Consider the following 8,980-nt stretch of genomic DNA (forward strand, 5'->3'; position numbering starts at 1 on the left):
TACCATCACAATCAAGTGTACATTTGTATTATAATAAGCTTCTCATTCCCCAGGAATGGAATATAATCGTGCCTTAAGCCTATCAAATTGTGATAGCTTATAGCCTCATTTAAAATATTGCTACTTCAGGAACAAACTAATGCATACATATAATGTGGAGAACTTTTCTCCAACATACGTTAAATTATAATCACAATAAGTATGCGAAAATATCATCACTTGTCTTCTTTCAGAAATATTATACACTGCTGCCGCATTCACTTCAAGAATGGAGCAAGTTGTCAACTTTCAGATATCATATATTGCTACCATATTCACATGGAATAGAGCATATCAATGGGATAGCACTCATTATTTTGCCTTAGCCATCATAATATCATCAATATGGTGTATTGAGATTCAAACTCAATATCTTATCCATATAAAGACGTCTTAGGCATAAATTGATGGGACTTGAACCCAACATCTTAAACAATATTATTTTTTGAGAATAAATTTAAAGTATAAATGGTTCCAAATCACAACTTTCACTCAGATCCAACAAATCTAACAATAATTATACCATTAGTAGCAAAAAATAAATAATATAAGAAATTACTAACCTTGAAATTACTTCTCGTTTTCACATGGTAGCAATTGGTTATAAAATTGTCACATATAACAAACACAATAATTTATTATGTCTTAGTTAATAAAGAAAAAAAAATCCACAAAGTAACCTCCTATAACGTCTTCATGTAAAGGCACGACAAAGTTGAATTGAAGCGAGATGACAAAGGCACACATGAGACCATTCAAAAGAAGCATCTATTAGGACCACGAATGTATTTAATATATTATTCAGATTGTCAAACGCGTTATAAAACAATGAAGAACAAGAAGAAGAGTAGAGAGAATAATTGTTATTTCTCTTGAGTGATTCTTGAGGGATTGATTTACAATGAAGGAGCCCTTCTATTTATAGGAAAAATTTACTCCTAATCTGAGCAAAAAGACAGATATTTCAAATCCTAATAGATAACAAGTAGATCTTGATGATAGACATTCACTATAATGTAAATACAATTATAACAATAACGATAATTTAAAATCTTATTTTTTCTAACAAACTGATAAATTTAAATTTTGAATTTGACAAAAAATTTAGTTGACACCAATATCCATATTTGTAACCTCCTATATATATATCCCCTCCAATACATATATCATTTAAGCTTTCTTTTTTTGATCATTTTATTCACAAGATATTAATATAATAGTAAATATAATAGTATCAGAAAATAATTTATATATATCCCCTCCAATACATATATCATTTAAGCTTTCTTTTTTTGATCATTTTATTCACAAGATATTAATATAATAGTAAATATAATAGTATCAGAAAATAATTTTTACATTATTATTGTTAAAATTATTTATACTTTCTCCAACATTTTTCTTTGGAGTATATGTATTTCTTTAACCAATACAATCATTCATAGTCGTAATTTATACTCTCAATCAATCCCTCAAGAATCCCTCATGAGACCTCAAGAATCATTGTTGTTAAAATTATTTATACTTTTGCCAGTATTTTTTTTCAGGATAAATGTATTTCTTTAATCATATATATATATATACTAGAGTGACACATGATTGTACTAACTATGATTTGTAAGCGCTTAATTTTGTATATCACAATCAGAATTACATCAGAGTTTTTTTGTTTAAATGTAATTTTGATATAAAAGTTGGAAGTGTCGTGGCCACTGTTTAGACTTTAGACTTTGTAAATTCAAACTGAAGAGCATATGCTGCTGTGTTCACAATTGGTCATGTCAAATCATATGAAACTCTGGAGTGGTTTCACCAACATAACCTGAAGCAATTTGAAAGCAATTGATTATCGTATGATACATAAACAGATAGAAAATGACAATTTTCTTTTCAAATGAAATACACAAATCTTCAAGAAAAAACTATAACATAGCCAAAACCCTATCGGTACTTAACAGTGCTTGTAATATGCCATGATCTTCCTAGACGATGGTTAGTTCTTTTCTGTTCTCTGTAGGTGTAATATTTTCTATGGTTAAAGATAATAGTTTACAATTTATTATATAAAGAAAACAAAATGTAAGATTGAATATAATATTATAAAGAACTAAGGAGCAAAATATTAAAAAGAATAGGATAAAATGTAGTAAAACATAAAAGAACACAAATTGCAATTATTCTAATAGATATTTTGTTAAATTGAATGACCATTTGAGTTGGATTGGATCCTAATACAGTTTATTAACCAAAAACACAAAGGATATGTGATTCAATTTGTATCGATTATACGGCTTCCAACACAGATGGTGAGAAGTGCCTGAGTGGGATGAAATGAGGCAAGAAATTTACATAGAATCGAAAGAAACAATAAATTCACAATTTACCTTCGTTGGTAGTTGATGCTGCTTACCATATAATAGACATTTCCTTCTTCATCAATGGCCGGGTCACTTGTGAATACCATAGGCATTCCTTCAGCCTCAATTGACAAAATTTCTATATAATAGGAAAAGAAAAGTTACAAGAAGAGAAAACGATTTGAACCAAAATCACGTAAGGATCATACATGAAGTTGTAACAGCCCGATTAGAAGATGAAGAGTATAAATCTGAAAGGAGAAGAAATATGGAAGGAGAAGATATTTCTAGATAATTGTTGAACTGCAACTAAGAAAATGCCCATAAAATTTAGCAAGAAACTAATTAAGCTGAGCAAAGAGACTTTTGAAAGACAAAACAAAAGATGATTTTGATGATCAATTACCTCAACTTGAATGACCATTTAAGCTCAACTATACGATCCTACAGTTTTATAACATGATTTAATAAGACCCAAAATACAAAGCTTGGACATTTAAGCGTAGATAACTTACACAGGCATACCAAATGACAAAAAGGAAAAGTTAAACACATGTAAAATGCCCAAAAATTAGAAGTTAACACAGGTAAAAAGGTCCAACAAACAATTCATCAAATACAAAGAGGCTTACAAAATGACTGGATGACCTCTCTTCCTAGAGAACAAGATAATAATATGCTACAAATTAGAAGCTACTTAAAACTCAATTCCATCCAACCTTATACCAATTGACGGAAAAAATTAGGGAAAGGAAAAATATCACAGCTCATGACAAAACTTCCAACCTGTGACATCCAACCATTTCAATATCAATTCAAATGAAAAAAACTTACTAAATTAGCTGACTTATTTGCCTGATACTACTTAAGCTGTAGCAGTTCCGTGGTGTCATATTTTTGGCAGTTTCATTTGACATCCCCCACCGCGATTCATCCGCGCGCTGTTGCCTCCCATGTTGTCGGTTAGCTGATATCCATCACCTCCACGGTTGGATGACCCTCCACGATTACCACCTCGGTTGTTGAACTCGCTTCTTCCATTGAAATCACACGATTATAGCCCCTACCACCGCCTCCATAGTTTCCTCGCCTTCGTACACCACCATTCCTGAATCCAGAACCCTTTGAGATGGATATCTACCCCTAGTGTTACCTGAAATAGAGGGAAGATAATTCCTTTCAACCAGAATAAATGAATCGACATCTCAATGTGATACAGCCCTAAGCAAAATAAGTGATTTAGGAGGAGTTGCTTTTTTGAAACTTATATTAAGAAAGAGCCTTGATATTGTATGTAACATATTTAGCAATAGAAAGGACACTTTATGTTCCCAATAGCTGAATGTCTCAGCATCTCTTAGAAGTGTAATCAATACCAAAAAGCACAAAAAAGCTCTAAAAGTCCAAAAAGATTGAATATGATCACTTCTCTGCGAGCTTAAACCAATTAAATCATCAAAATCTGCATTTGTTCTACAAGAATCATTTACACTTAACCTTTTTAAGATAAAGACAACGTAACTAAAAAGAACTCTATCGATATACAAAGTCAACATAGCACCAGCCACATTCTTTATATATATATATATATAAGAGTGATCATTTTAATCCTCAAAATGATATCAGGTACATTAACTATATTAACTATCCTGAAGAAAAAGATTAGAACAAATAGATTGTCTGGAGCAACCTTGTGTGAAATTGAGAAGCTCATAAAACACAACAGTCCTTAACCAGTGTAGGGGCTAGGTATACAGCCCAAGCAGTAAGGAAACAGATTAAGCTTCAAATGCGTATCTTTTTATTAAATATCCGGAGTTTCGTTAATGTGTCTTGATCTTTCACCCTATAGCCAAAGTTATTGAGTATGATAGCTTCAACAGGAAGCATTTGATCAATGAACTGCGCCCTCTTTGTCAAAAGAAAAATACGGACAATGTGGAAGGGCGCGTATCAAGCCACTACTATGCTTAATAGTTACCCAAGCATGCATGGTAACGATGTCATGAGTCAACAGATCTACACGTTCATCCTGTGTCATGTCACGGAAGTCTTGAAATGCATGAACTTTCTATATTCCAGGGGCGGATGCACAGCTTTACGTGTGGATTCCCGGGAACCCATAACTTTCGTACGGTTCTTGAATTTATATTGAAAAAACTAGTAAATATATAAGAATTATAAGTTGAGAACCCACAAACAAAGTGTGTTATTGGTCTGATGGTAAAACTTATAAGTTAGGAACCCACAACCTTTAAATTCTAGATCCGCCTTTGCTATATTCTTACTAATCAATACAACCATGCTGCCACATGAAAGAAAGATGAAACAAAGGATTCTGCCACATTATTTACGTCACAGGTAAAGAAAGAAGTTGCTCCAGTATGAATAAGAAAAACATGGAAAGTTAACACACCAGGAAAAATTAACCTGAAAACCACATAACGAATGTACATATTGGCTGTTTTAATTAGGACAGTCCATGGTATTCTAGTGAATACAGAGAAACACACCATTAAAGAAAAATATTCCAAGGTAATCCCAAAAGACGTTGTAAAATCATGATTTTCATTGTTTCATAATTGTGAATCAAATTCAAATCAATTATCAGATTTTGCACAAGGGAATAAAGAAAGAAGAAACTGATTATAGATGTCATTAGACTTCACAGTAAAAGCATTCGTTGCATAGACTTGCCACTGTGACACATATGTGACACAGACAAAGCAAGTGATGGGAAGTGTAAATTTCTAACGTGCTAAAAAGGTCAACTCAAAATTAACCCACCTGATCACAAAAACCAAGGAAAGCATCTTTCATGACATTGAGTAGTCATGAAAGTAAACACCATACAACTATAGGTTCTTTGGTGTGAGGTATAAGTAATAATAGTCGTTGGATAAAAAATGGGATTATTTTATCCCATGTTTAGTAGGAGTTATTAGTTTGTCTCAGGATTAGTTATCCCACCATGTACATAGGATAACTTATCCCATCACTATGGTGTAAAGGGTGGGATTAATAATCCCAAGATAACTAATCCTGCGAATAATTATCCCGGGATAAATGTTTCCCTACCAAAGAACGTCTAAATCAAAATATTTCAACCATTATTGCGTAAAAGTGAATTTTTCATGATATATTACAGAGAATAATAATGATCGCAGATAAAATATTAGAAATAACCAAAGTACTATCTGGCTGATGATGAATTGGAAGCACCATTACAGATAATTAATAACAATCTCATTCCAACATTCAGTAAGTGGCAGATGTGTTTAGAAAGTTTGAGGAAGAGATGAAAAGCAATAATTGCAACCTTTGTCGCAATCTTTTTAACAACAACCTCGCTAAAGTGTGGCAGCTGCAAAAATGGTGCATACCCTTCACTGGATCCACCTGTTGCTTTCCTTGCGCTAAGAGGTACTGCCTAAATCATTAACAGTAAAATGCCTTAGAAATTAGAACCAACTGTGCCGGCAATGTTCATAAATGAATTTGAGTAGTATGCTGGACTTGCTAGGTCCTAAATCTTTTTAAAAAGGATGGAAACAGCCTCCGACTCCCAAACAATTAACTGTTGGCAGTCCAAATTCTGTGCATAAAAAGCTCATCAAAATAACTGAGAGAAATAAAATGAAGGCTGACAAAAAGCATTACTTTGTGCAGCTTGCACAGAAATATTGCTCATCTTCAAAATTCAAACCAATTAACCTTTTATTCCTTGTCAGGTAATCAAACTTTCTGAAATTTAATCTTGGCTTGTATATATGTATAAGGCGAAATGTACGATAATCTCTATTTCCTTCACTCTTTTTTCATCATCCACTAATACAAATTTCTCTTCATATGGAGCATTGCCTTGTAAACCTATTATATTTGGTCTAAAAATAAAGTATTGAACCATCAACAAAGTGAAATGATTTATGATAAAAACTTACACGTAACTGAACAGGTCAAACATGTAAAAACGAAATAGTGAAACTGAACATTAAACTGAAATAGGTCTGAAATTTTCCGTTTGGCTCATTAGACTTGAAGATTGGGCCAATTCCACGAATATATGATGTAGAAAGTCCAACAAATTAAATAACTAACAAATCAACATCAGTAGAGACAATAAGTAAATTCCCAAAATAAGATTACTTACCTCTGAAAGAGCGAGGAACAAAATCTCAAGAGCATTGTTGAAGTTAATGTTTGCTTGGACATTGAAAAGATGGCTAAAGAATCAATTCCTTCAGACATATTTTCAAACATCACATGGGCATCGATGTGAAAATCATGCACCAACATAACATGCATTTAGAATAACCAACAGAAAATCATAGTTGAAAATAAACATTGGCAAAAATTTCAGAGAGTGTATGCGTATTTTATCATTTTTCAAACTGTAAAAGCTAACCAAAATCACTTCAGGACTTGTTTAATACTCTTCCCCATATTCTTGACAGGCTCCAATATAGAGTAAAATCTCCACAGTGAGTAAACCTCCACAGTGATAAACAAAGCAGAAGGTGAATAGCCCATACCCATTTTAACAGTTCCTAAAGCCTCCAAAGAGAAAATGAAAGTTAACCGATCAACTGCCCTACTGGACAAATAGCGCCGTGAAATTGTTGCTGGTGAAGCCGCCGAGAACTATCTCCTCTTCGCCACACTCCAAATAGAAAATAAGCAAAAATTGGCGAAATACTCACATGCAGTAACTTTGGATACCCAAATCTCATTGAAGATACAAAATTCAAGAAACTTCAAACAATAAGAGGTCATGAAAAATAATATGCAAATAATGGATATAATCTTTCCCCAATCATCCATTGAAGAAGCGCCTTAAATTAAATTACCCGGTCCAATTGTTTCAATATAAAAGAGGCATAAAATTTTCAGAAAAATAAACTGATGAAAAAACGAAAAAACTAACCCATTCAAATATGCCGCCAACGTTGAAGAAGGACCACTTTGGAGCAAAGGAATGCATCAATTTGGCGGAGAAAAAAAATTAAATAGTGACAGTAAAGAAAGAGAACTGAAATGGAAGAAGAGACGTCTGAAGAGTATTTGACAAAAGTGAAAACAGATGTACATGCACGTGGTTAAGCAAAAGAAGAAAGAAACAAAATGGACCTAAATTTACGGTACAATTCATGTTACTTTTAGTACAATTGTCTAATGCAGTGTTGGTCCTTCTCAATGTACAATTTATGGAACTTCTTGTACTGCTAGGTGATGCAGTGATGGTCCTTTGATGTTGGCTTATATATATTGTTAATATATATTTCTATTATATAGAAGAGGTCGTCTTATTATATAAAAGAGATGGTTTCGACCACCTCTAATGCAATTACCAAAAAACTTCTCTACTCCCACTTAATTACATATCATATCCTAATATATAATAATTTCATTGTTTCATCATAATGGTTTAAATATTTAAGATATTCCACTAATTTATATTAATTAACTATAACTATATATTGAAAGTAAAATTTATTTATTTATTTAATTGGCTATCATGTTCAAAACTAATTTGTTACCACGAATCACAATAATTAATAACTTAAAATATTTAAAAGACATATAGAAATTTTATTGACTCTCATTATTTTAACAATGCCACATAAATTGAAATAAAAGAAAAAGTACTGCAAATCATAATAATTAATAATTTAAAATATTTAAAAGATATATAAAAATTTTAGTTGATTCTCAAAATTGTATCAAAACCACATAAATTGGGACATAAGGAGTAAATATATTATTTGATAATTACGGAAAAAATATTATTAATCACAATAACTAACAAGTTAAAATACTTTTTTAAAAATAGATAAAAGTTCTGTTCAACTCTCAAAATTTTATCGCTGCACCATAAATCATGACAAAATAAAAAATTATCTTAATTAATTGCAATTAAATATTTAAAGTAAATTAATTTTATTATTTTAATTGACTTTTATTTATCTTTTTATTTATTTATTTATTTATTTTAGTAAATTTAAATTTTAAAATTATTTTTTTCTTATATAGAAATACTAATATTTAAACTTAACTTTAAATTTTTAAAGTACAAAATTAATAAATTTAATTTAATAAAATAAATTTCTAATGAATATTTTCTTAGAATTTATGTTGGGTCAATATGTATCAAGTTAAAAAGAAATAAAGAAAAATATATAGTAAAATTTTATTATTGTGAAAGATAAATATAATGCACTATCTAATAATGTTTAGTAATATCATATTTTGCATATGCAAATATAGCATTTCGTATTTAATTAATATACTATTTCGGTGAATTATCGATGATTACAATTGGATATGATAAAATTATATTAATTTTTATAGTAATAACATAATCAATCGCTCTTAATTAATTATTATGAGTCATCTAGGTATTAAGAAAATAAATAATATTTAATAAAAAATAAAATAGACATAAAATGCGAAATTAACTCTTAATGTTTTAAATTAAATTTTCATCTTTCGAACGATGATTTTACTATATTACTCCTTATGATTTTATTATATCACTCCTTATTATAAGTCATTTATGTATTAGAAAAATAAGAATAAAAAAATAT

At 30.6% G+C, this 8,980-nt stretch overlaps 1 long non-coding RNA gene across 4 annotated transcripts; it reads right to left on the reverse strand.

Moving 5' to 3' along the window:
• Window positions 1-1,638: 1,638 nt before the first annotated feature.
• On the reverse strand, window positions 1,639-7,488 carry LOC107851367. Of its 4 annotated transcripts, none has more exons than XR_001668973.2 (5): window positions 7,321-7,470; window positions 5,716-6,634; window positions 3,231-3,549; window positions 2,424-2,535; window positions 1,639-1,861 (listed from the first exon to the last, which is right to left on the reverse strand). It is a non-coding gene; the product is annotated as an uncharacterized LOC107851367 (long non-coding RNA). The 4 variants fall into 4 exon arrangements; XR_001668974.2 differs by having other exon boundaries at window positions 5,716-5,826; window positions 6,547-7,470; XR_001668972.2 differs by having other exon boundaries at window positions 5,743-7,488.
• Between the last annotated feature and the right edge of the window lie 1,492 nt (window positions 7,489-8,980).

Source organism: Capsicum annuum, chromosome 12 (assembly GCF_002878395.1).
Source record: "Capsicum annuum cultivar UCD-10X-F1 chromosome 12, UCD10Xv1.1, whole genome shotgun sequence".
In the NCBI taxonomy this organism is placed as follows: domain Eukaryota; kingdom Viridiplantae; phylum Streptophyta; class Magnoliopsida; order Solanales; family Solanaceae; genus Capsicum; species Capsicum annuum.